This window comes from Arvicanthis niloticus, chromosome 17 (genome assembly GCF_011762505.2).
Source record: "Arvicanthis niloticus isolate mArvNil1 chromosome 17, mArvNil1.pat.X, whole genome shotgun sequence".
In the NCBI taxonomy this organism is placed as follows: Eukaryota; Metazoa; Chordata; class Mammalia; order Rodentia; family Muridae; genus Arvicanthis; species Arvicanthis niloticus.
In genome coordinates, this window is record NC_047674.1 from 610,281 (window position 1) to 638,128 (window position 27,848).

The 27,848-nt window shown below is 48.6% G+C and overlaps 1 pseudogene; it reads right to left on the minus strand.

Annotated features, from left to right (window-relative positions):
• Window positions 1–15,403: 15,403 nt before the first annotated feature.
• On the minus strand, window positions 15,404–20,470 carry LOC143434886 (igE-binding protein pseudogene; annotated as a pseudogene).
• Between the last annotated feature and the right edge of the window lie 7,378 nt (window positions 20,471–27,848).

The following is a 27,848-nucleotide window of genomic DNA, read 5'->3' on the forward strand; positions in this document are numbered from 1 at the left end:
GTTTCTGTTTTGGACACCTGAGAGGATGTTACTGTGGTGGACAGTGTGAAGGACATCCCTGTGGTGGACAGCAGGGAGGACCTCTCTGTGGTGGACAGTGGTAAAGATGTCCCTGTGATAGACAGTGATGAGGATGTTTCTGTGGTGGACAGTGGAAAGGATGTCCCTGTTGTGGATAGTGGTGAGGACCTCCCTATCATGAATATTGGGAAGGACGTCCCTGTGGTGAACAGTGGAAAGGATGTTTCTGTGGTGGACATTGGAGAGGACCTCCTCATGGTGGAAATTGGAAAGGACATCACAGTGGTGGACAGTAGTGAGGCCGTTTTATTAGTGGACACTGGTGAGAAAGTTTTTCTGTTGCAAAGGAAAATGTCCCTTTGGTGGACAGTGGAATTACATCTTTGTAGAGAGAAACACACTGTGGTGGACAGTGGGAAGAACATTTATGTTGTGAACAGTGGAAAGGAAGTCCCTGTTGTCGATATTGGGAAGGACCTCCTTGTGGTGAACAGTGGGAAGGATATTTCCCTGGTGGACAGTGGGGAAAACATCCCTGTGGCGGACAGGGGGAAGGACATCCCTGTGGTGGACAGTGAAGAGGACATTTCTGTGCTGGACATTTGGGATGAAATCCCTGTTGTGAATGGTGGGAAGGACGTTTCTTTGGTGGATAGTGGGGAGGATGTTCCTGTCGTGGAGAGTGCAGAGGACATCTCTGGGGTGGAGAGTGTTGTTGACATCCCTGGTGTGCAAAGGAGGATGTTCCTGTGGTGCACAGTGGTGAGGATATCCCTGTTGTGCACAGGAAAATGTCCCTGTTGTGCAAAGTGGGTAGGATGTCCCAGTGGAGAACAGTGAAAAGGATGTCACTGTGGTGGAGAATTTGGAGGATGTGTCTCTGTGTGGACAGTGGGAAGGATGTCCCTTTTGTGGACAACAGGGAGGACTGCCCTATGGTGGACTGTATGCAGGACATCCTTTTTCTGGTCAGTGGGGAGGGTGTACTTGTTGTGGACAGTGGGAAGAAAATTTCTGTGGTGGACAGTTGAAGTGACGTCAATGTGGAGGACAGTGGAGAGGACTTAACTGTGTTGGAGATTGGGGAGGAACTCCCTGTGGTAGACAGTGGGTAGGACGTCCCTGTGTTAAACAGTGGGCAGTATTTTCCTCTGGTGGACACTGGGGTGGACGTACATGTGGTGGACAGTGGAAAGGACATCACTTTGATGGAGAGTAGAGAGAACCTCCCTTGGTGAACAGTGGGAAGGAGGTCACTGTGGTGGACAGTGGGAAAGACATTTATGTTGTGGACTGTGGGAAGAACATCTCTGTTGTGGACATTGGGAAAGAGAGGATGTCGCTTAGGTGGACAGTGGAAAGGACATCCCTTTGGTGGACAGTGGGGAGGAACTTTCTGTGGTGGACAGTGGGAAGGACATCCCTGTTGTGGACAGTGGGGAGGATGTAACTGTTTTGGACAGTGGTAAGCACATCCCTCTGGTGGACAGTAGAGAGGACCTTTCTGTGGTGAAATGTGGGAAGAAGGTCCATGTGTTGGACATTGGGGAAGACAGTTATGTTGTGGATTGTGAGGAGGACATCCATGTTGTGGACATTGGGAAGGATCTCCGTGTGGTATACTGTGGGAAGCATGTCTCTCTCATGGACAATGGGGAGGACCAGCATCTGGTGAACAATGGGAAGGATGACTCTGTGGTAGACCTAGGAGAGGACATCATTTAGTGGACATTGAGAAGTATGTTCCTGTTGTGTATAGCAGGGTGTACCTTTCAGTGGTGGACAGTTGGAAGGAAAAAACTGTTGTGGACAGTGCAGAGGATGTCCCTTTGGTGAACAGTGAAAAGGACATCCCATTGGTGGACAGTAGAAAGGACTTCCCTGTGGTGGAGAGTGAGAAGGAGGTCCCTGTGTTGGACATTGGAAAGATATAAAAGTTGTGGACTGTGGGAAAGATGTCCCTGTTGTGGACATTGGGAAAGACCTCCTAGTGGTTGACAGTGGGAAGGATGTTTCTCTGGTGGTCATTGGGGAAGAATTCCCTTTGGTGGACAGTGGGAAGGATGTCCTTGTGGTGGAGAGAGAGAAGGTCATCACTTAGGTAGACAGTGGTAAGGACATCCCTGTGGTGAATAGTAGAGAGGACCTCTCTGTGGTGAACAGTGGGAAGAATTGTGGGAAGAACATCCTTGTTGTAGACATTGGGGAGGAAATCCATGTGGTGGACAGTGGTGAGGATTTCACTGTGGTGGACCGTGGAGAGAATGTTACTGTGGTGCACTGGAGAACATCCTTATGGTGCATAGCCAGAAGGATGTCCATATGGTGGAGAGTGCGAAGGACATATCTATGGTGGACAGTGTTTAGGACATCCCTGTTGTGCCTAGTGGGGAGGATGTCCCTGTTGTTTAGAGTGGGAAGGACTTCACTGTGTTTGATAGTTGGGAGGACATCCCTGTTGTGGACAGTTGGGAGGATGTCACTGTGGTAGAGTTGAGAGGATTTCACTGTTGTGGACAGTGCAGATGACAGCCTTGTAGTCAGTAAGAGCAATGTTCCTGTGGTGCACAAGACAATGTCTCTTTGGTAGACAGTGAGAAGTATGTCCTTGTAGTGGGGATTGCAGAGGACATCTCTGGGGTGTACAGTGGTAAAAACATCCCTGTTGTGCACAGGAGGATGTACCTGAGGTGTACAGTGGGGAGGACATCACTATGGTGGACAGGCAGAATGATGTTCCTGTTGTGGAGAGTGGGGAGGAACTCCATGTGGTGAACAATGTATAGGATGTTCCTGTGGTTTACAGTGTGGAGCATATTCATGTTGTGCACAGTGGTGAGGACGTCCCTGTAGTGGACATTGGTGAGGACAACCATGTTGTGGACAGTGGTAAGGGTGTCCTTGTGGTAAACAGGAGGATGTCCCTATGGTAAACAGTTGGGAGGACATCTTTTTGGTGATCAGTGGAAAGGTCGTCCCTGTGGTGAACAATGGTGAGGATGTTTCTTTGGAGGAGGGTGAGATGTACAAGTTTGTTGTGGACAGTAGAGAGGACTTCCTTGTGGTGGACAGTGGGAAGGAGGTTCCTGTGGTGGACAGTGGGAAGGACATATATGTTGTGGACAGTGGGAAGGATGCCCCTATTGTGGACATTGGGAAAGACCTCTTTGTCATGTAGAGAGGAAAGGGTATGCCTCTGGTGGACAGTAGGTAGGACCTCCTTGTGGTGGACAGTGGGAAGGGCATCCCTGTTATCATCTGAGAAGGGGATATCACTGAGGTGAACCGTGGGGAGGACGTCCTCTTGGTGCACAGCTGGGAGGACATTTTGTGTGTGAATAGTGGGAAGGACATCCCTGTTGTAGACAGTGGGGAGGATATCCCGGTGTTGGACAGTGGGGAGGATTTCACTTTGATGGACAGTGGGGAGGATGTTACTGTGGTGCACTGGAGAATGTCCCTGTGGTGCATAGTTGGAAGGATGTCCTTATGGTGGAGGGTGCGTTGGACATCTCTGTGGTGGACAGTGTTTAGGACATCCCTGTTGTGCACAGGAGGATGTCCCTGTGGTGCACACTGGGAAGGATGTCACTGTTGTTTAGAGTGGAAAGGACTTCACTGTGTTTGATAGTTGGGAGGACATCCCTGTTGTGGACAGTATGGAGCATGTCACTGTGGTGGAGAGTTGAGAGGATTTCACTGCGGTGGACAGTGCAGATGAAGGCCTTGTAGACAGGAAGAACACATTCCTGTGGTGCACATAAAATGTCTCTTTGGTGGACAGTGAGAAGGATGTCCTTATAATGAGGAATACAGAGAATGTCTCTGGGGTGTACAGTGGTAAGAACATCCCTGTTGTGCACAGGAGGATGTCCTTGTGGTGTACAGTGGGGAGGACTTCACTGTGGTGGACAGGCAGAAGGATTTTCCTGTTGTTTACAGTGAATAGTATCTCCCTGTGGTGCACAATGTGTAGGATGTCCCTGTGGTTTACAGTGTGGAGGATATTCATGTTGTGGACAGTGGTGAAGTCGTCCCTGTAGTGGACATTGGTGAGGACAACTGTGTTGTGGACAGTGGTAAGGATGTCCTTGTGGTACACAGGAGGATGTCCCTGTGGTGGACAGTGGGAAGAACATTACTTTGGTGAACAGTGGAAAGGAAGTACCTGTGGTGGACAGTTGGGAGTACATTGCTGTGGTGGACAGTAAAATGTACATGATTTTTGTGGGCAGTGGGGAGGACGTCAATATGGTGGACAGTGAAAAGGACAACCCTGTGGTAGACAGTAGAAAGTATTTCCCTGTGGTAGACAGTCAGAAAGAGGTCCTTGTGGTGGACAGTGGGAAGGACATATATGTTGTGGACAATGGGAAGGATGTCCCTGTTGTGGACATTGGGAAAAACATCTTTTTGGTGGACAGTGGGGAGGAACTTTCTGGTGTGATTAGTGGGAAGGACATCCCTGTTGTAGAGAGTGAGAAAGACATCCTGTTGGTGGATGGTTGGGAGGATTTCACTGTGATGGACATTGGGGAGGATGTTACTGTGGTGCACATGAGAATGTCCCTGTGGTGCATAGTTGAAAGGATGCCCATATGGTGGAGAGTGCAGAGGCCATCTCTGTGGTGTACAGTGGTTAGGATATCCCTGTTGTGCACAGTGGGGAGGATGTCCCTGTTATTTACAGTGGGAAGTACTTCCCATTGTTTGATAGTTGGGAGGATATCCCTGTTGTGGACATTTGGGAGGATGTCCCTGAGTTGGAGATTTGAGAGGATTTCACTGTGGTAAACAGTGTGGATGATGGCCTTGTGGACAGTAAGGACAACTCTCCTTTGGTGAACAAGAGAATGTCTCTTTGGTGGGCAGGGAGGAACATATACTTGTAGTGGGGAGTGCAGAAGACATCTCTGGGGTAGACAGTGGAAAGAACGTCTCTGTTGCGCACAAGAGGGTGTCCATGTGGTTGACAGTGGGAAGGACGTCCCTTTGGAGGACAGTTGGGTGGAATTCACTGTGGTGGACAGGCAGAAGTATGTCCCTGTGGTTTACAGTGAGGAGGATATTTGTGTTGTGGAAGGTGGTGAGGACTTCCCTGTAGTGCATATTGTTGAGGACAACCATGTTGTGGACAGTGGTAAGGATGTCCTTGTAGTACACAGGAGCCTGTACCTATGGTGAACAGTGGGAAGGACATCTGTTTGGTGGACAGTGGAAAGGACGTCCCTGTGGTGGACAATTGGGAGGACTTCCCTGTGGTGGACAGTGGGGAGGACATTTCTGTTGTGGACCGTGGGATGGACGTCTCTGTGGCAGAATGTGGGGAGGACATCTCTTTCGTGGACAGTGGGGAGGACGTCTCTGTGGTCTACAGTGGGAAGGACATCTCTGTTGTGGACATTGGAAAGAATATTCCAGTGGTGCACAGTTTTGAGGGCGTCCCTGTTGTGCATATGAGGATGTCCCTGTGGTGCAAAGTGAGGAAGATGTTTCATTGGTGGCCACTGAGAAAGACATCCTTGTGGTGGACTGTGGGAAGGTCCACTCTATAGTGAACACTGGAAAGGATGTCCCTGTGGTGGACAATGGAAAGGATGTTCCTGTGGTGCACATTGATCAGGATGTCCAGGTTTTGCACAGGAGGATGTCCATGTGTTGTATAGTGGGAAGGATGTCACTGTTCTGGGCATTGGTGAAGATGACCCTGTGATGGACAGTTTTATGGATGTCCTTTTCATATACAGGAGGACATCCCTATGGTGGACAGTGGGGAGGACCTCTCTGATGGACAGTGGGGAGGAAATCCCTGTGGTGGACCGTTGTGTGGACCTCCCTGTGGTGGACAGTGTGTAGAACGTCCCTTTAGTGGACAGTGGGGAGGATATCCCTGTGCTAAACTGCGGGAATAATGTCCATTTTGTGGAAAGTGGAAGGATGTCCATGTTGTGGACAAGGATAGTATGTCCATAGGTGGACAGTGAGGAGGACCTCCATGTGGTGGACATGGGTAGGATGTCTCTGTGGTGGACAGTGAGGAGGACATCCCTGTTTAAAGTGGGGAGGTTATCCGTGTGGTAGACAGTGGGGAGGAAATCTCTATGGTGGAGAGTGGGAAGAGTGTCCCTCTGGTGCACAGGGTAAAAGACCTCTCTGTGGTGTACAATGGGAAGGACGTAACTCTGGTGGTCAGTGGAGAGGATGGACCTGAGTTGGACAATGGAAAGGACCTTCTTTGGTGGACAGTGGGAAGACTGCCCCTGTGATGGAGAGGAGGGAGGACCTCTCTGTAGTAGACAGTGGGAAGGACATCCCTGTTGTGGACAGTAAAAGATGTCTCTTTTATGCACATTGGGGAAGATGTCCCTCAGGTGAACAGTGGGAAGGACATACCTGTGGTGGACAGTGGTGAGGACGACCCTGTGGTGGACAGTGGTAAGGATTCCGCTGTGGTGGACAGCAGGGAGGACCTCACTTTGGTGGACTGGGCAAATGACGTTCCTGTGGTGGAAATCAGGGAGGACCTCTGTTTTGAATTATGGGAAGGACATCCCTGTTGTAGACAGTGGGGAGGACATCCCTGTGGTGGACAGTGGAGAGGATTTCACTCTGGTGGACAGTGGGGAGAATGTTTCTGTGGTGCACTGGAGAACTTCCTTGTGGTGCATAGTCAGAAGGATGTCCATATGGTGGAGAGTGCGGAGGACATCTCTGTGGTGGACAGTGGTTAGAACATCTCTGTTGTGCCCAGTGGGGAGGCTGTCCCTGTTGTTTACAGTGGTTAGGACTTCACTGTGTTTGATAGTTCGGAAGACATTTCCATTGTGAACAGTTGGGAAGATGTCACTGTGGTGGACAGTACAGATGACGGCCTTGTAGACAGTAAGAATACGTTCCTGTGGTGCACATGTGAATGTCTTTTTGGTGGACAGTGAGAAGGATGTCCTTCTAGTGGGGATTGCAGAGGACATCTCTGGTCTCTGGGGTGTACAGTGGTAAGAACATCCCTGTTGTGCACCGGAGGATGTCCCTGAGGTGTACAGTGGTGAGGACATCATCTGTGGTGGACAGGCAGAATGATGTTCCTGTTGTTGACAGTGGGGAAGACCTCCCTGTGGTAGACAATGTGTAGGATGTCCTTGTAATTTACAATGTGGAGGATATTCATGTTGTGGACAATGATGAGGACATCCCTTTAGGGGACATTGGTGAGGACAACCATGTTTTGGACAGTGGTAAGGATGTCCTTGTGGCACACAGGAGTGTGTCCCTGTGGTGGACAGTGGGAAGGACATCTCTTTGGTGAACAGTGGAAAGGACGTCCCTCTGGTGGACAGTTGGGAGGACATCCCTGTGGTGGACAGTGGAGAGGATGTTTCTGTGGTGGACAGTGGGATGTACATGTTTGCTGTGGAGAGTGCAGAGGACGTCAATGGGGTGGACAGTGGAAAGGACATCCCTGTGGTGGACAGTAGAGAGTATTTCCCTGTGGTTCTCAGTGGGAAGGAGGTCCCTGTAGCGGACCATGGAAAGGACATGCCTGTTGTGGACAGGGCAGAGAACATCACTGTGGTGGACAGTGGAGAGAGGACTTTCCTGTGGTGGACAGTGAGAAGGAGGTCCCTGTGGTGGACATTGGAAGGACATATATTTTGTGGACTGTGGGAAGAAAGTCTCTTTTGTGGACATTGGCAATGACATCCTTGTGGTGAACAGTGGAAAGGATGTCCCTCTGGTGGACATTGGGGAGGAACTCCCTGTGGTGGGCAGTGGGAAGTATGTCCATGTGGTGGACAGAAGAAAATACATCGTTGAGGTGGACATTAGGAAGTACGTTCCTGTTGTGGACAGCAGGGTGTACCTTTCTGTGGTGGACAGTGAGAAGAACATAACAGTTGTGGACAGTGCAGTGGCCATCCCTCTGTTAGACAGTGTAAAGGACATCCCTCTGGTGGACAGTAGAGAGGACTTCCCTGTGGTGGACAGTTGGAAGGATGTCCTTGTGATGAACATTGGAAGTACATATATGGTGTGGACTGTGGGAAGGACATCCCTGTTTTGGACATTGGGAAAGACCTTTTGGTGGACAGTGGGAAGGTTGACCTTCTTGTTGACAGTGGGGAGGATGTCCCAGTGGTAGAATGTTGGAAGGACATCCCTGTTATGGTCTGAGGGGAGGATATCACTGAGGTGGACAGAGGGAAAGATGTCCCTGTGGTGGACAACAGGGAGGACTTTCTATTTTGAATTGTGGGAAAGACATCCTTGTTATAGTCAGTGGCGAGTACATCCCTGTGGTGGACAGTGGGAAGGACTTCCATGTGATGGATAGTTGGAAGGACATCCCTATTGTGGACAGATAAGAGGAATATCCTTTGGTGGACAGTGGGGAGTATGTTCCTGTGGTGGACATTGGGGAGGACGTCTTGTGGTGGACAGTGGTGAGGATGTTTCTCTGGTTGGATGGACATCCTTGTGAAGGACAGTGGGGAGTATTTCCCTGCCATGTATAGTGAGATGGATGTGTCTGTCGTGGACAGTTGGGAACAAATTTGTGTGCTAGACAGGAAGATGTCCCTGTGGTAAATAGTGGGAAGGAATTCCTTTGTGTGGACAATTGAGAGGACGTTACTGTGGTGGACAGTGTGTAGGCCATCACTGTGGTGGACAGCAGGGAGGACCTCTCTGTGGTGGACATTGGTAAAGATGTCCCTGTGATAGACAGTGATGAGGATGTGTCTGTGGTGGACAGTGGAAAGGACGTCCCTGTTGTGGACAGTGGTGAGGACCTCCCTGTTCTGGATATTGGGAAGGATGTCTCTGTAGTGAAGAGTGGAAAGGAAGTTTTTGTGGTGGAGAGTGGACAGGACCTTCTCATAGTGGAAAGTGGAATGGACGTCACAGTGGTGGACAGTGGTGAGGAAGTTTCTGTGGTAGACAGTGGTGAGGAAGTTTCTCTGAGTAAAAGAAAACATCCCTTTAGTGGACAGTGGAAAGTACATCTCTGTGGGGGACAGTAGAGAGAAACACACTGTGGTGGACAGTGGGAAGAACATTTATGTTGTGGACGGTGGGAAAGAAGTCCCTGTTGTCAATATTGGGAAGGACCTCCTTGTAGTGAAATTTGGGAAGGATATCCTTCTGGTGGACAGTGGGGAGGACATCCCTGTCATGCACAGTGAAGAGGACTTTTCTGAGTTGAACATTTGGGCTGATATCCCTGTGGAGAATAGAGGGAAAGATGTTTCTTTGTTGGATAGTGGGGAGGATGTCCCTGTCGTGGAGAGTGCAGAGGAAATCTCTGGGGTGGAGAGTGTTGCTGACATCCCTGGTGTGCAAAGGAGGATGTTCCTGTGGTGCACAATGGTGAGGATATCCCTGTTGTGCACAGAAAAATGTCCCTGTTGTGCAAAGTGGGTAGGATGTCCCAGTGGAGAACAGTGAAAAGGATGTCACTGTGGTGGACAACTTGGAGGATGTCCCTGTGGTGAACAGTGGGAAGGACGTCCCTTTGGTGGCCAACAGGGAGGACTTCTCTATTGTGGACTGTATGTAGGACGTTCTTGTGGTGGTGAGTTGGGAGGATGTCCTGGTTGTGGACTGTGAGAAGGATGTCTCTGTGGTGGACATTTGAAAGATGTACCTTTGGTGTACAGTGGGAAAAACGTCACTTTGTTGGACAGTGCAAAGGACGTTCCTGTGGTAGACAGTGGGTAGGATGACACTGTGAAGAGTAGTGGGTAGATCATCTTCATGTAGGACAGTGGGAAGGACATCCCTGTTGTTGACAGGGGGGAAGGACATCCCAGTGGTTGACAGTGGGAAGGATGTCCCTGTGGTGGATAGTGGGGTGGACATCTCTGTGGTGAACAGTGGTGAGAACGTTTCTGTGGTGCTCAGGAGAACGTCTCTTTGGTGGATTGTATGAAGGATTTCCCTCTTGTGGAGAGTGCAGAGGACATCTCTGGGGTGGACAGTGGTGAGGACGTCCCTGATGTGCACTGGATGATGTCCCTGTGGTGCACAGTCATGAGGACATCCCTGTTGTGAACAGGAGATTTTCCCTGTGGTGCACAGTAGGGAGGATGTCCTTTTCTTGTACAGTGGGAAAGAGCATCCCAGTGGTGGACATTTATGAGGACAACCCTGTGTTGGAGGGTGGGGAAACATCCCTGTGATGGACAGTGATGTTTATATCTCTGTGGTAGATGAGGGAAGGATGTCACTGTGGTGGACACTTTGTAGGATGTCCCTGTTGTGCACTAGAAGATGTCCTTGTGGTGCACAGTCATGAGGATGACCCTGTTGTACACAGAAGGATGTTACTGTGGTACACAGTAGGCAGGATGTCCATGTTTTGAACAGTGGGAAAGAACACCCTAGTGATGGACGTTGGTGAGGACAACCCTGTGGTGGATAGTAGGAAAACATCCCTGTGGTAGGCAGTGGGGTTTACATCTCTGTGGTACACAGGGGAAGGATGTCACTTTGGTGGACAAAATGGAGGATGTCCCTGTGGTGAACAATTGGAAGGATGTCCCTTTGATGGACAGTGGGAAGGGCGTCCCTGTGGTAGACAGTGGTGCGGATGTCCATGTGATGGACAGTGGGGAGCATATCCATGTGGTGGACAGTTGGAAGAACGTCCCCATGGTGGACTCTGGTAAGGACATCCCTTTGTTGGACAGTGTGAAGGACGTCACTGTGGTGGACTTTGGAAAGGATGTCCCTTTGGTGGACAGTGGAAAGGACAACTCTTTGGTTGACTGTGAGAAGGACATCTCTGTTGTGGACAGTGAAGAGGATGTCCCTGTGCTATACAGTGGGAAAGTCATCCCTGTAATAAACAGTGGTGAGGACGATTCTGTGGTGCACTGGAGAACGTCATTTTGGTAAACCTCGGGAACAATGTCCCATTTTGGAGAGTGCAGAGGACATCTCTAGAATAGACAGTGGTGAGGACATCCATGCTGTGTACAGGAGAAAGTTTCTGTGGTTCACAGTCATGAAGATGACCCTTTTGTGCACAGGAGGATGTCCCTGTGGTGCACAGTGGGGAGGATGTTCCTGTTTTGAACAATAGGAAAGAACACCCTGTGGTGGACATTGGTGAGGACACCCCAGTATTGGACAGTGGGGAAATATCTCTGTGGTGGATAGTGTGGTGGACGTCTTTGTGGTTGACAGGGGAAAAATGTCCCTGTGGTCAAGAGTGCTGAGGACAACTATGTGTTGGACATTGGTGGGAACATCCCTGTGGTGGACATTGGGCAGGATGTTCCTGTGGATGACAGAGTGTAGGATGTTCTCATGGTGGACACTGTGGAGGTGATTTCTGTGGTAGACAGTGGGAAGGATGTCCTTGTGCTGCACAGTGAAGAGGATGATCCTGTTGTGGACAGTGGAAAGGACATCACTGTGGTGGACAGTAGACAGGACCTTTCTGTGGTAGACAGTGGGAAGGATGTCCCATTTGTGGAGATTGAGAAGGAAGTTTATGTTTTGGACAGCAAAAAGGATGTCCCTTTTTTGGACATTTGGAAAGACCTCCTTTTGATGAACAGTGGGAAGGATATCCCTCTGGTGGACAGTTGGGAGGACATCCCTGTGGTGGACAGTGGGAAGGACAGCTTTGTGGTGGACAGTGAAGAGGAACTCTCTGTGTTGGACAGTTAGGATGGCATTCCTGTGGTGGACAGTGGAAATGATGTCTTTTGTGGAGAGTGGGGAGGACTTACCTGTGGTGAACAGGCAGAAGGATGTCCCTGTGCTGGACAGTGATGAGGATGTCCCTGTGGTGGACAGTGGTGAGGATGTTTCTGTGGTGCACAGGAAAACATTATTTTGGTGGACTGTGGGAAGGATGTCCCTGTTTTGGAGAGTGCAGAGGACATCTCTGGGGTAGACAGTGGTGAGGACATCTATGGTGTGCACCTGAAGATGTCCCTGTGGTGCACATTCATGAAGATGTCTTTGTTGTGCACTGGAGGATATCCCTGTGGTGCACAATGGGGAAGATGTCCATGGGGTTTACAATGGGAATTGCATCCCTGTGTTTGACATTTGGGAGGAAATCCCTGTGGCGGACTGTGAGAAGGATGTCTCTGCAGTGGACATTGGTGAGAGAATTTCACTGTGGTGGACAGTGATGATAATGTTCTTGTGGACAGTGGGGAGGACGTTCCTGTGGTGCACAAGAAAACGTCTCTTTGGTGGACAGTGGGAAGTATTTCTCTGGAGTGGCAAGTGCAGAGGACATCTCTGCAATGGACAGTGGTAAGAACAATTCTGTTATGCACAGAAAAATGTCCCTTTGGTGCACAGTGGAAAGGATGTTCCTGTGGTGAACAGTGGGAAGGATTTCCCTGTGGTGGTCATTGGTGAGGACGACCCTGTGGTGAACAGTGGTAAGAATGCCCCTGTTGTGGACAGCAGGGAGGACCTCACTTTGGTGGACAGTGGGAATTACCTCCCTGTGGTGGACAATGCAAAGTATGTCCCTGTGGTGCACAGTGGTGAGGACATCCCTGTTGTGCACATTAGGATGTCCTTGTAGTGTACAGTGAGGAGGACCACACTCTGGTGGACTCTGGGGTAGGACGTCCATGTGGTGGACAGTGGGGAAGATGTCCATCTTGTGGACAGTGGGAAGGAGGTCCCTTTGGTGGACAGTGGGAAGGATGTCCCTTTGGTGGACTGTGGGGGAGGAATTCCTTGGGGTGGACAGTTGGAAGGTGTAACCCGCGTGATCGTCTCGCCAGCAAGAACACACGCAGGCACCAGGATCCTTCTGCAGCAAGCGTTTATTGCGATGGAAAGAGGAAGACAATGAACCCCAAGTGGTGCCAGCTTAAATAGTCCTTAAAGTGGCGTGTACATACTTGATTGACTGCTCGCTCATTACCCATATGATGCCCCGGGTTGGGCCGTGAGTTGGCGCACTCCTAGCCCTTGAGCATGCGCACGGAACCTATCCACCAAAATCATCAGCTGATGTGGACGACATCCTGCAATAGCGATTATTTGTAAGCCCTGACGTGGCTCTCTACATCTCCCCCTTTTTGTTTTATTAATTGGGTAGGGTGAATCAGTTGTATCTGAGTGCAACTGTACAATGAGGGAAAAACAGAGGCCTGATCCCCTGTGCAAATGGAGATATTGTAATGGGTTTCTTCTCTTGTCATCACACAATGAGTAATACTCCCCATACCCATCCCAATGCCTTTTGTCGGGGAAAGGAGGCCTCCTTTCCATCACACCTGGCGGCCATCCATGTTCATAGAGGGGGCTATGGCATCAAACCTTTGTGCAATCAGGCATGTTTTCGGGAAATCTATCCACATCCGTGGAACATTCCTTGTCCAGTGCTCACTCAACAACCTCAACTGGTAATACAGCACTCCTCAAGGGCTCATGTTAGAGGCCCAGTAAAGGCCAGGAACACCTATCCCAGTGCAATGAGGCGAAGCCTCGATGGGGTGCAAAGGCTGTTCCTGGCTAAGCAGTAAAGGCAACTTTTCACCGATATTTGGAGATGTAGATGCAGTTTTTCTTCAGCATAGAAAACCACACTGCTGGATTGGCTCCCTGTTCCATGGCCATAAGCGCCTGGGCAATGACGGCCTTGTCACATTTTTGTTGAGCTTTGAGCTTATAGACCAACCAGAGCATGAACTCTAAACAACAACATAGGGCTGTACCAAACAGGCCTACCCCCACCCACTCCTTAAAGAAGGAAAAGGCTGAAGAGATCCAGGAGGAAAATCCTTCAGTCAGCGACAGGTCAACTCGTGTTGCATTGATGGTCACAATCGCTGCTCTCAATGACTCCATGGTTTCCTCAAATCCTTTGGACCAGTTTCCTGTAAGATATAGAGACAATTTTCTAGACAAATTGGCAGCTCGAGTAAAATTTTCATACTGTACGCTAGTAATGCAAAGTGATCCAAGCATTCTTTCACATTCCAACTGGGCCAATTGAAAGAGGATGTCTAATCTCTCTTCCACTAAATCAAGGTGCTGGTTAACAACCATCAGCCTACATTTTAACTGGGCTGTAGCAGATGCATGGGTATTCATAGCCTCTGCAACTGTAGCTGATAACTGGTTGAGTGTTGTACTTGTTTATACTGTTGTGGCCATGGCAAATCCAGCAGCAGACGCAGCAACGGCTGCAAGAGATATAGCCGTTACAATGGTTGCAGTAATTCTGAAGTCTCTTTTCTGTCGAAATAGAGACAAGGTAGGGGGGGTCTCCACTGGAACTGGAATCCATCGTGGAACTCTAGCAACCATGGCCTGGGACACCCATTGGGTATCCCAGCACGGAGACATTTCACAAGTCTCATTGGTGCAGTCTATAAATGAATTATTTGAAAGAATAAACAAGAAAGGGGATAAACACAGACAGGAATATGTAAAAAATCTGTCTGATTAATCAGGGTTTTATTCACTCCGGTGACCAACTGAGTTACATTTGTTAATTGTGGAGCCTGATCACCTCCCTGCTTCACCATGGCTCCATTAATAACTCCCGTAAAGGATGGCCTTCCAGCCGCCCCACCTTGAAGAAATACTAGGGGGTTAATAGCAGCACAACTACCATTAATTTCACAGAGTAGCCATTTGTGAAAAGGGTTCATATTATGGCCCTGTAAAAAAGGGCCTTCTCTCATTACCGTATCAGATTTGGGGTCCAACATCATGTTGGGTGAGAAAGAGAAAGTCTTATTGGTATCTGTCCATCGTGTTATACAGGACTGACGTTCAGACCAGGGCAGAATTCCTCCCTCATCTTCTACGCTATAAAGAGGGGAGACTTTGGGTTGACAGGGGTGCTCCCCATCTGAGAAGTTGGGTGGTAAAAATGTCCCGTTTAGCCAAACAGCCGGTTGCCAAAAGGATTGTGAGAACTCAGTAAGGTTATTGTTTCCCTTAATTGTCAGTTTCACCCATCCTCTCTTATCATAAAACCACCCCCAAAGCCCTCCTCGAGAGAGGTATACAGTCTCTGTTCTCAGTTGTTTGAAAACAAAGAGAGCCTCATTCTGGCAAGGAGTGATTCTCACCTAATGGGGCCCTTGTAGGGTCATATGGCAAATAGGGCAGATCTAGAGTCTTATTTGTTGTAAAGATTTTAGGAAAAACTTTCATCATGTCTGACCGGCACAGGTTTTGGAAAGGCAGATAGAATAGCCCAACAATATTCTCCCCATATACTAGGAACCCAATTCTGGAGAATCATCGTGAGAACTGGAATTAACTTCCAAGGAATCCATTGGTTCATTTCCAGGTGTTAGGACCTTTCTCATCAATCTTTCAGGTAACCAGAACGGGTTATCTTCCTCCTGTGGAAAAACACAAACAGCTCCCCTGGATCTTATTAAAACGGGATCTGGACCTTTCCATTGACCAGTCAGGACATCTTTCCATTTGATCATCTCCTTTGGCCTATCAGGCTCTAAACAATGATGGTCAGCTGCCGTATGGCTATGACTGTCCAGATTTAGAAAATTAAGAGTAAAGAGTGCTATAGAGATGGTTACTCATGGCACTGAGGGTAGGGCCTCCTCGACTCCCCTTTTTGTCTTATTAAATAAGACTTGAGAGTGCGATGAGCCCGTTCTATAATGCATTGTCCTTGAGGGTTATAAGGGAGACCCATCAGATGGGTCACCCCCATTTGGAGACAGAATTGTCCAAACTTTTGAGAAGTGTAAGCTGGTCCATTGTCAGTCTTAAGGATTTTAGGCTTTCCCCAGGCACTCCATGCCTCGAGACAATGCTGAATAACATGGGCTGCTTTTTTCTCCAGCTAATAGAGAAGCAAATATAATTCCAGAACAAGTATCAGTGGAAACATGTAAATATTGCAATTTGCCAAAAGATGGGATGTGAGTAACATCCATTTGCCAGATCTTTAGTGGCTGGATTCCTCAGGGGTTAATTCCAACATGAGGCACAGGTAAGAATTGACAGCAATTTTGACATTGAGTCACTATATCTCTAGCTTCTTTTCTAGTTATGTCAAATTGACGATGTAACGTCTCAGCTGTCACATGAAATCTTTTATGAAAGTCTCTAGCCAAGTCCAATTTTGGCGAAAGGGCAATCGTAATCAACTTTGTGGCTCGATCTGCCAGGTCATTTCCTCGGGACATGGGTCCCGGAAGACCTGAGTGAGCCCTAATATGTGTAATAAAAACAGGGAATTTTCTATTAACCAAGGTTAGCTGAATCTTTTGAAAAACTTCTGTCTTAATTAACCCAGCTACTTCTAATGCCTTTACAGCATTAACCACATAGAAGGAATCTGAAACAATATTTAAAGGACCTGGAAAAATTTCCAGAACCTCTAACACCATTAAACATTCCACAATTTGAGGTGAGGTTTCATGGTATTGTTTGGATGTGACTTTGTTATTAACCACATAGGCACCCACTACTGTTTTTGACCCGTCTGTATAAACTACCATTCCATCTAGGAGTGGTTCCTGAGATACAGTGCATTGAAATACAATAGCTTGAGTTAAGGCAAATTGCAAAATGGGATGTTTGGGATAATGATTGTCTATCTGACCATTAAAGGAAGTGACCAATACCGCCCAAACATCAGAGGTAGCAGTTAATATTTGGACTTGATGGGCAGTATAAGGCACTATTATAACCCTAGATTCCCTTCCAATATGGGTAATGGCTACTTTTAGCCCACGAAGGGCAAGCTGAGCAACTGCATCTGGATACCATTCAATAATCTTTGTGGGAGAAGCATTGGGATGAACCCATAACAAGGGCCCCTCCTGCCATAACACAGCAGTTGGTAAGTGTCTAGTTTTAAAAACACATAAATCAAGGGCTTTGGTTTCATCTATGCGTTTTACCTGGGCATCTTGTAAGGCATTTTCTACCACTTATAGGGCGCGGCTTGCAGCCGGTGTTAAGGCTCTTGGCGAGGAAATATGAGCATCCCCTTCCAAAATATCAAACAAAGGTTTTAATTCAGCAGAGGGAATTTTCAGGAATGGTCTCAACCAATTTATATCACCCAATAATTTTTGAAAATCATTCAAAGTGTGCAAATGGTCTCTGTGAATCTCTAATTTCTCAGGAACTATTTTTTCTGGGTAAATAACTGTCCCTAGAAAGGAGCCAATTTCTGAAATTTGAACCTTCTCAGTAGCAATATGCAGGCCCCACTGTCCCAGGGTTTTTAGTAATAAAGGGTATGCAGTCTGCAAAACAACTAATTCCTTATGGCACATAAGAATGTCATTCATATAGTGGGCTAATAACAAAGAGGGAAACTGTTTTCTAACTGGTTCAAGGGTCATCTGCACATACAACTGACACATAGTGGGGCTATTGGCCATGCCTTGAGGCAAAACTTTCCACTGATATCTTTTGTCTGGTTCAAGGTGATTAACAGCAGGTAAGGTAAATGCAAATCTTTGTCTGTCTTGTGGACATAAAGGAATGGAGAAAAAAACAATCTTTAATGTCTATAATTATAATCCTCCATTGCTTAGGTAAAGCAGAAAGTAAAGGTAGGCCTCGTTGTACAGAGCCAAACAGCTGCATCTGTGCATTAATGGCCCTCAGATCATGGAGAAGTCTCCATTTTCCTGACTTCTTTTTTATGACAAAAATAGGTTTATTCCAAGGAGAGGTGGAAGGCTCTAAATGACCAAGCTGTACTTGTTCTTTAATCAGCCTTGTAGCAGCTTCCAATTTCTCAGAGGATAGGGGCCATTGAGGAACCCAAACAGCCTCCTCTGTAAGCCAGGGTATGGGCATAGAACCCTCAATGGCAACTAGGGAAAACCCAAACCTTGTCTTCCTGTATTACTCTCTTGTGAGATTGGGCTTAATCTTCCTTGTTCTTTTCTGCCAAGGCCTTTTCCTTCCTTATATCCCATCCTTTTCATAATATCGATAGCTTGTTGAGAGTACTCATTAGTTAATGTTAATCCTAGGTCTTGTAAGATGTCTCTTCCCCAGAGATTAACGAGGAGAGGAAGCACATAAGGTATAAAGCTTCCTGTTTGACCTTCTGGGGCCTGCCAAGTCAATGAGTGAGTGTGAACTGACTGCAGGGCTGTTTTCATATCCCAACCCTTGTAAGGAGTGGGATGATTGTGTAACAGGCCACGCCTTAGGCCACCAGTTGTAGGAAATAATACTTTTATCAGCTCCTATGTCCAAAATTCTGATAAAGTTCTTCCACTCTATTCTTAATTGTAAGGTGGGTCTAGTTTTAAGGTCAACTACCAAGTGAGCAAAGTCAGTTCCTGAAGAACCATGTCCCTTGGCCCCTCTAGGCATCCTGGTGGATGGGAAACAATTATGTAAACTTGGAAAGACAACCAATTGAACAATCCTATCTCTGGGAGAGATAGAAAATATGCCTTGTGGACAAGAACAGAGAACTTGAAGTTCCACGGTATAGTCTTGGTCTATCACACCAGGATGAACCACAAGCACTTTCAAGGTAAGAGAGGAGCGACCTAGAATGAGGCCGACACTTCCCTCAGGCAGGGGACCTTTAAAATCAAACGTGATAGGTTGTACGCCCACATGAGGCATTAATAAGAATTGGGAGATGGAACGGATGTCCAGTCCTGTGGAGCCTCTTGTAGCTCTGCGGCTAGAGGTGTCCTTCAGTTGCCGACTTGTGTCCCATATTTTTTGGGGCCCTGGGATCTGGGGCCCGGAAACCCGTGTTTTGGAATGCCTTCATCTCTTTCCACTGGTAGGGAATCATGTTGAATAAGACTTCCTCGAATATCTCTAACTGAACAACACTCATTAGCCCAATGATAACCTTTTTTGCATTTGGTACAAAGCCCTGGAGTTCGTTTTTGCGTGGAAGCACGACATTCTCATTTCAAATGACCCGGTTTGCCACAGTTATCCAGACTTTACGGCTGCCAGGACTTGGGCGGTTTGGGCTTTGTAAGATAGCTGCTGCAAGGCTGGCATTAGTAAGCGGGCCTCCAAGTCCTCAGCAAACCTTTATCCAGTCTGTCAAACCTTTGTTCCTTCTAGGGGTAATGACTGCCTTGCACTCTGGTGAGGCATTTTCATACACCAGTTGTTCTATCAGTGGTTTAACTCGCTCTGGGTCTCCAAAAATCCTGCCTGCTGTTTCTGTCATCCTAGCCACAAAGTCTGAGAATGGATCTTGTGGGTCTTGTAATATTTTTGTTAGGTGTCCCCCGGCCTCACCTTTCTTTGAGAGGGCCTTCCATGCTTTAATAGCAGCAGCTGAAATTTGGCCATATTCTCCCCAATCATAATTTGTTTGGTCATTAACAAACTGTCCTTGTCCTGTTAACAGTTCAAACGTCCACTCTCTTTAATTGCCTTCCTCATTGGCGTTGGCCCTTGCCTGTACTTGAGAAGCATCATGCCATAACGCTTTCCATTACATGTACTGTCCCATATTAGGGAGAACAGCTTTTACTGTATTTTGCCAATCATTCGGAGTCATTACCATAGTGGCAAGTCTCTCAAGCTGCATGACTGTGAAATTAGCATCAACTCCATATCTGTTAACTGGTTCAGCAAGTTCCTTAATAGGGGTATAGTCTACTGGTACGTGGGCGCAATCTCCCTCCGCAATCTCAAACACCAGAAAGGCTTGTAATAACTTTCTTTTATCTCCCTTTGAAAGGAAGGAGTCTGAGCAGCACTTCTCTGCATAAGGCGGAGGGGCACTGGGGACAATAGGTTGGGTGGGCGCAACAGGCTGAGAGGCTGTGCAGTTCCTATTTCCTGTTTTCTTTTGCTTTCGATTTTGTAGCGGCAGCCGCTCATCTGGATAGTACCGTTCCTCCTCATAGCGGACTGCCTCTTCATCTAAGTCTTCCTCCTCAGAGGGGCTTAGTTCCTCTGACTCAGAGCTATCAATCTCTAAGGCCTCCAGTTCCTGTACCGGATAAAGAGATTTCCTTTCCGGCTTCCTTTCTCCCTCCTCATGCTTCTCCCCCAGGGCATCCTTTCTCTTATCTTTGTTCTCCTTAAGTTTCTCTCCCAGGGCATCCTTTCCCTTATCTCTCTCCTCCGCAGACTGGCCGTCTTTGGAAGGGACTTTCATCTTAGGTATACCTTTTCTTTCTTTGTGAGCTCCTAACCTTTTATCCCACTCTGCTTCTGACATGCTGTCCTGTAACTCTTCCAATACTCCCTGGCCTGTGGCTATAGTCGAGCGGCATTTCTCGTCCTGTAAAAACGATCTCACAAGCCTCCACAGCAGTCTAGTTCTAGGCATTAATTTCCCATTCTGCTGTTCTCTAATCAAGTCACCCTCCAGTTTGTCCCAGGAGGTGAGCTTAGTGACCCTGAGCATATATACCAGGGCGCCATGTGGTTTACCTCCTTCACAAACCCCTCCAATGTTTTTTGTAGAGACTTTTAATTCATACTGTCGCAAGAGCGACTGAAGCACCATAATCACGGAATGTGAAGCCCCCATGCTGCTCTCTTATCTACCAGAGAAGCTGACACACAGGGAGGGGCACCACTTATGTACATCTGTCTAACCACGCCCAATGGCAGCAAGTCTCTTAACACCAGCCTTTATGGAAGCAAAATGAAACCAAAAGAAAGAGAATGAGAACTACTAAAACCAGAGGGAATGCTACAACCGCTCCTGTTAATTGAGGTGAGAAATGGGCCAAATCAAGACCAAACATGCATTTCAGAGCTTACCTTTGTCCTGCAGTTCTGAATCCTCTCCGTGATAACAGAGGGTCTCCTCGGAGCAGGAGATGGTGAGGCTTCCCAGAGTTCCCAGGTTTTAGCACCAGCTGTAACCCGTGCTATCATCTCACCAGCAAAAATGCACGCGGGCACCAGGATCCTTCTGCAGCAAGCATTTATTGCGATGGAAAGAGGAAGACAAAGAACCCCAAATGGTGCCAGCTTAAATAGTCCTTAAAGTGGCATGTACATACTTGATTGGCTGTTCGCTCATTACCCATATGATGCCCCGGGTTGAGCCATGAGTTGGCACGCTCTTAGCCCTTGCGCATGCCCACGGAACCTATCCACCAAAATCATCAGCTGATGTGGGCGACATCCTGCAATAGCGATTATTCATAAACACGGGCACAGATCTCTACAGGAAGGACATCCCTGTGGTGGACAGTGGGGAGGACCTTTCTGTGGTGGACAGTGGGAAGGATATCCCTGTTGTGGACAGTGTGGAGGATGTCACTGGTTTGGACAGTGGTAAGGACATCCCTTTGGTGGACACTAAAGAGGACCTTACTGTGGTGAACAGTGGGAAGAAAGTCCATGTGTTGAACAGTGGGGTGGACATTTATGTTGTGGATTGTGGGAAGGAAGTCCATGTTGTGGATGTTGGGAATGATGTCAGTGTTGTGGAGAGTGGGAAGCGTATCCCTCTCATGGACAGTAGGGAGAAACAACATGTGCTGGACAGTGGGAAGGATGTCTCTGTGGTGGACATAGGAGAGGACATCATTTAGTGGACATTGGGAAGTAAGTTCCTGTTGTGGACAGCAGGGTGTACCTTTCTGTGGGGGACAGTGGGAAAGACATGCCTATTGTGGAGAGTGCTGAGGACATCCCTTTGGTGGACAGTGGAAAGGACATCCCTGTGGTGGACAGTGGGAAGAGGTCCCTGTGTTGGAATATGGAAAGGACATGCCTGTTGTGGACAGGGCCGAGGACATGCCTATAAAGGACAGTGGAAAGAAAATAAATGTGGTGGACAGTATAGAGGAACTCCCTTTGGTAGACAGTGTAAAGGAGGTCCCTGTGGTGGACATTGGAAGGACATATATATTGTGGACTGTGGGAAGAACGTTCCTGTTGTGGACATTGGGAAAGACCTTCTTGTGGTGAAAAGTGGGAAGGATGTCCCTCTGGTGGACGTTGGGGAGGAACTCCCTGTGGTGGACAGCATGAAGGATGCCCCTTTGGTGGAGACAGGGGAGGTCATAACTTAGGTGGACAGTTTAAAAATTGTACCTTTGGTGGACAGTGGGAAGGACGTCCATTTGTTGGACAGTGGGGAGGACATCTCTGTGGAGGGCAGTGGGTAGAACATCTTTGTGGTGGAGAGTGGGAAGGACATCTGTTTGGCGGACCATGGAAAAACGTCCCTGTGGTGGACAGTGGGGAGGACAATCCCGGTTTAAAGTGGGAAGGATATCATTGAGGTGGACAGTGGAGAGGACATCTATATGATTGACAGTGAGAAAAATGTCTCTGTGGTGGACAGCAGAAAGGACCTCTCTGTCCTGTACAATGGGAAAGACGTCCCTCTTGTGGACAGTGGAGAGGATGGACCTGTGTTGGACAGAGGAAAAGATGTTCTTTGGTGGACAGTGGGAAGACTGTCCCTGTGGTGGAGAGCAGGGAGGACTTATCAGTGGTGAACATACCTGTTTTGGACAGTAAATGGATGTCCCCTTTTGTGCACATTGAGGAAGATGTGCCTCTGTTGAAAAGTGTGAAGGACATCCCCGTGGTGGACAGTGGTGAGGATGACCCTCTTTGATGCAGCCCTATATTGTGGATTGGTGTTCATGATGGTTGGTCTGTAAGCTCAGAGCCCAACAAAAACGTGACAAGGCCGTTATAGCCCAAGCACTCGCAGTCTTGGAGCAAGCATCTCTCCCTGAAATTTGACTATCTAGGCTGAGAAAGTAACCGATGACTGAGACCCTCAGTCAATGCACCCCAAGGGTTCAGCCCATTGCACTGGGTCGATGAGAGGTCTAAAAGTCCGGCCAGCCCTTGCCTAAACAGCTGTGGTACCTGAATAGTAGGTTGACAGCCCTTGCACTCCTGGGAGCTATACTCCATTGCACAGGGACGGGTGTCAATTCCTCTTTACATCCCCTTAGCCCTTGCACCCAGAGGACTTGTTTCCATTGCACCTGGTAGGGTAAAGGAGAATCTTCGGGCTATAAGCTCTTGATCGCTTATTCCCCCAAGATGGAGTTTGCTTGATCGGGTTTGAGTTCGAATCTTGATTGGTGCTGCGCTTAATAAGCAAAAGGCTGTTTCATATTAATAATTTAAACAGGGGGAGATGTAGGAAGCCACTGTTAGTGGTGGTATAACCTGCCATTCCAAGATGGCGTGGGCATCCTGTCCTCCCACAAGTAAACAAGTAACTGCGCAGCTGCAAAGGCAGAAAGCGCGCCAAAGTCACTGGCCAATCCCGAGGCGTAATATTGGGTGGTGAGTGAACAGCCAATCAGAAGTGAATATGTCACTCTAGCGTGTATTTAAGCGGTGCCTCTTCCTGTCTTCAGGCCTTCCGCATTCTTCACGTGTGTGATACAGAGTAAAGCCTCGTTTGTAGTAACTACCCGAATACTGTCTCTCGTGTTCTCTTTCGCGGGCGAAGAGGACTCAAGAGGCGCGCGCAACACACCATGGTGGACAATGTGGATGACGGCCTTGCGGACAGTAAGGACAACGCTCCTGTGGTGCACAAGAGAATGTCTCTTTGGTGGACTGTGATAAGGATGTCCTTGTAGTGGGGAGTGCAGAAGACATCACTGGTGTGGAAAATGGTAAGAACATCCCTGTTGTGCACAGGAGGATGTCCCTGTGGTGGACAGTGGGAAGGACATCCCTGTGGTGGACAGTGAAGAGGACTTCCCTGTAGTACACCATTGAAATGATGTCCTTGTGGTCGACAGTGGAAAGGATGTCCCTTTGGAGGACAGTGGGGAGGACATCACTGTTGTGGACAGGCATAAGGATGTCCATGTGGTTGACAGTGAGGATATTCGTGTGGTGGACAGTGGTGAGGACTTCCCTGTAGTGCATATTGTTGAGGACATCCATGTTGTGTACAGTCGTAAAAATGTCCTTTAGTACACAGGAGGATGTCCCTGTTGTGGACAGTGGGAAGGATATATTTTTGGTGGAGCGTGGAAAGGATGTCTCTGTAATGGAAAGTTGGGAGTACCTCCCTGTGGTCGACAATGGGGAGGACATTTCTGTTGTGGACAGTGGGATGGACGTCTCTGCCAGAATGTGGGGAGGACATCTCTTTGGTGGACAGTGGGGAGGACGTTTATGTGGTGGAAAATGGGAAGAATGTCCCTGAGGTGGACAGCAGGGAGGACATCTCTGTGTTATACAGTGGGAAGTACATCTCTCTGATGGACACTGGAAAGAATATTCCTGTGGTGCACAGTCGTGAGGATGTCTTTTTTTGTGTATAGGATGATGTTCCTGTAGTGCAAAGTGAGCAGGATGTTTCTTTGGTGGACAGTGGGAAAGACGTCCATGTGGTAGACTGTGGGGTTGTCCACTCTGTAGTGACACTCTGTAGTGAACATTGGGGAGGATGTCCCTCTGGTGGACAGTGGAAAGGATGTCCCTGTGGTACACATTGGACAGGATGTCCCTGTTGTGAACAGGAGGATGTCCCTGTGCTGAAGAGTGGGAAGGACTTCACTGTGCTGGATATTGGTGAAGATGACATTGTGGTGGACAGTGCGGAGGACCTCTCTGATTGACAGTGGGGAGAAAATCATTGTGGTGGACAGTTGGGTGGACCTCCCTGTGGTGGACAATGTGTAGAACGTTGCTGTAGTAGACAGTGGGGAGGACATTCCTGTGCTAAATTGTGGCAATAATGTTCTTTTTGTGGACATTGGAAGGATGTCCATGTTGTGGAGTAGGGGAGTACATCCCTATGGTGAACAGTGGAAAAGACCTCCCTGTGGTGTACATGGGTAGGATGTCTCTGTGGTGGACTGTGGGGAGGACACCCTGGATTAGATTGGGGAGGACATCCTTGTGATGGACAGTGGGGAGGACATCTCTGTGTTGGACATTGGAAAGAATGTCCCTGTGGTGGACAGCGGAAAGGACTTCTCTGTGGTGTACAATGGGAAGGACATCCCTCTGGTGGACAGTGGAGAGGATGTACCTGTGGTGGACAGTGGAAAAGACGTACTATGGTGGACAGTGGGAAGGACATCCCTTTTGTGAACAGTAAAATGATGTCACTTTTGTGCACATTGGGGAAGATGTCCCTCTGGTGAAGAGTGGGAAGGACATCCCTTTGGTGGACAGTGGTGAGGACGAACCTGTGATGGACAGTTGTAAGGATTCCCATGTGGTGGACAGCAGGGAGGACTTCACTTTGGTGGACTGCGGGAATGACGTCCCTGTTGTGGACAATGCAAAGTATGTCCCTGTAGTGCACAGTGGTGAGCATATTGCTGTTGTGCACAGGAGGCTGTCCTTGTGGTGCAAAGTGGTGGCGACCACAATCTGGTGGACTGTGGGGTATGATGTCTTTGAGGAGGACAGTTGGAAGGACACCCCAGTTGTGGAGTGTGTGGAGGAATTCCTTGGGGTGGACAATTTGGAGGATGTCCCTGTTGTGGACAGTGGGAAGGACATCTGTTTGGTGGTCCGTGGAAAGGACGTCCCTGTGGTGGACAGTTGGGAGTATGTCCCTGTGTTGGAAAGTGGGGAGGACATTGGAAGTATGTCCATGTTTTGGAGAAGGGGAGTACATCCCTATAGTGAACAGTGTAAAGGACCTCCCTGTGGTGTACATGGGTAGGATGTCTCTGTGGTGTACTCTGGGGAGGACACCCTGGATTAGAGTGGGGAGGACATCTTGTGGTGGACAGTGGGAAGAATATCTCTGTGGTGGACAGTGGGAAGACTGTCCCTGTGGTGAAAAGTTGGGAGGACCTCCCTGTGGTGGAAAGTGGGGAGGATATTTCTGTTGTTGACAGTGGGATGGACGTCTCTGTGGCAGAATGTGGGGTGGACATCCCTTTGGTGGACAGTGTGGAGGGCGTTTCAGTGATGGAAATAGGGGAGAATGTCTCTGTGGTGGACAACAGGAAGGTCATCTCTGTGGTCTACAGTGGGAAGGACATCTCTGTTGTGGACATTGGAAGGATGTCCACGTTGTAGAAAAGGGGAGTACATCCCTATGGTGGACAGTGGGGAGGACCTCCCTGTGGTGGACATGGGTAGGATTTCTCTGTGGTGGATAGTGGGGAGGACATCCCTGTTAAAAATATGGAGGACATTCTTGTGGTGGAGAGTGGGAAGAATGTCCCTATTGTGGACAGCGGAAAGGACCTCTCTGTGGTGTACAATGGGAAGGACATCCCTCTGGTGGACAGTGGAGAGGATGTACCTGTGATGGAAAGTGGAAAGGACATTCTATGCTGGACAGTGGAAAGACTGTCCCTGTGGTGGATAGCAGGGAGGACCTCTCTGTGATGGACAGTGGGAAGGACATCCCTGTTGTGTACAGTAAAAGGATGTCATTTTGTGCACGTTGGGGAACATGTCCCTCTGGTGAACAGTGGGAAGGACATCCCTGTGGTGGAGAGTGGTGAGGACAACCCTGTGGTGGACAGTGGTAAGGATGCCCCTGTGGTGGACAGCAGGGAGGACCTCACTTTGGTGGACAGTATGAAGGACTTCCCTGTGGTGGACAATGCATAGTATGTTCCTGAGGTGAACAGTGGTGAGGACATCCCTGTTGTACACAGGAGTATGTATTTGTGGAGGACAGTGGGGAGGACCACACTCTGGTGGGCTGTGGGGTAGGATGTTCCTGTGGTTGAAAGTTGGAAAGAAGTCGATGTGGTGGACAGTGGGGAAGATGTCTGTGTTGTGGATAGTGGGAAGGATATCCCTTTGGTGGACAGTGGGAAGGATGTCCCTGTGGTGGACACAATGGTGGACATACCTGTGGTTAACAGTGTTGAGAACATTTCTGTGGTGAACATGAGAACATCTCTTTGGTGCACTGTAGAAAGGATTTCCCTGTTGTGGACAGTGCAGAGGACATCTCTGGGTTGGACAGTGGTGAGGATGTACCTGGTGAGCACTTTAAGATGTCCCTGTGTTGCACAGTTATGAGGACGACCCTGTTGTGAACAGGAGATTGTTCCTGTGGTGCACAGTAGGGAGGATGTCTCTGTCTTGAACAGTGGGAAAGAACACCCCAGTGGTGGACATTGATGAGGACAACCCTGTGGTGGGGAAACATCCCTGTGGTGGACAGTGGGGTTTAAGGCTCTGTGGTACATGAAGGAAGGATGTCACTGTGGTCGACAATTTGGAGGATGTCCCTGTGGTTGACAGTGGAAAGGATGTCCATTTGATGGACTGTGGGAAGGACATCCCTGTGGTAAACAGTGGTGAAGACATCCATGCAATGGACAGTCGGGAGGATGTCCGTGTGGTTGACAGTTGGAAAAATGTCCCTGTGGTGGACTGTTGGAAGGACATCTCTTTGGTGGACAGTGGGTATGATGTCCCTGTGGTGGACAGGGTGTTGGAACTCTCTATAGTGGACAATGGGTATGATGTCCCTGTGGTGGGCAGGGTGTTGGAACTCTCTATGGTGGATAGTGGGAAGTATGTCCCTATGGTGGACAATGGGGAGGATGACCCCGTTGTGGAATGTGAGAAGGTGTGTTCCTGTGATGGACAGTGGGAAAGAATTACCTGTGGTGGACAGTGGTGAGGAAGACCCTGTGGTGGACATTGGTAAGGATGACCCTGTGGTGGACAGCAGGGAGGACCTCACTTTGGTGGACAGTGTGAAGGACGACCCTGTGGTGGACAATGCATCGTATGTTCCTGAGGTGAACAGTGGTGGGGACATCCCTGTTGTGCATAGGAGTATGTATTTGTGGAGGACAGTGGGGACGACCACACTCTCAGGGACTGTAGGGTAGGACGTTCCTGTGGTTGAATGTTGGAAAGACATCGATGTGGTGAACAGTGGGGAAGATGTCCGTGTTGTGGACAGTGTGAAGGATGTCCCTTTGGTGGACAGTGGG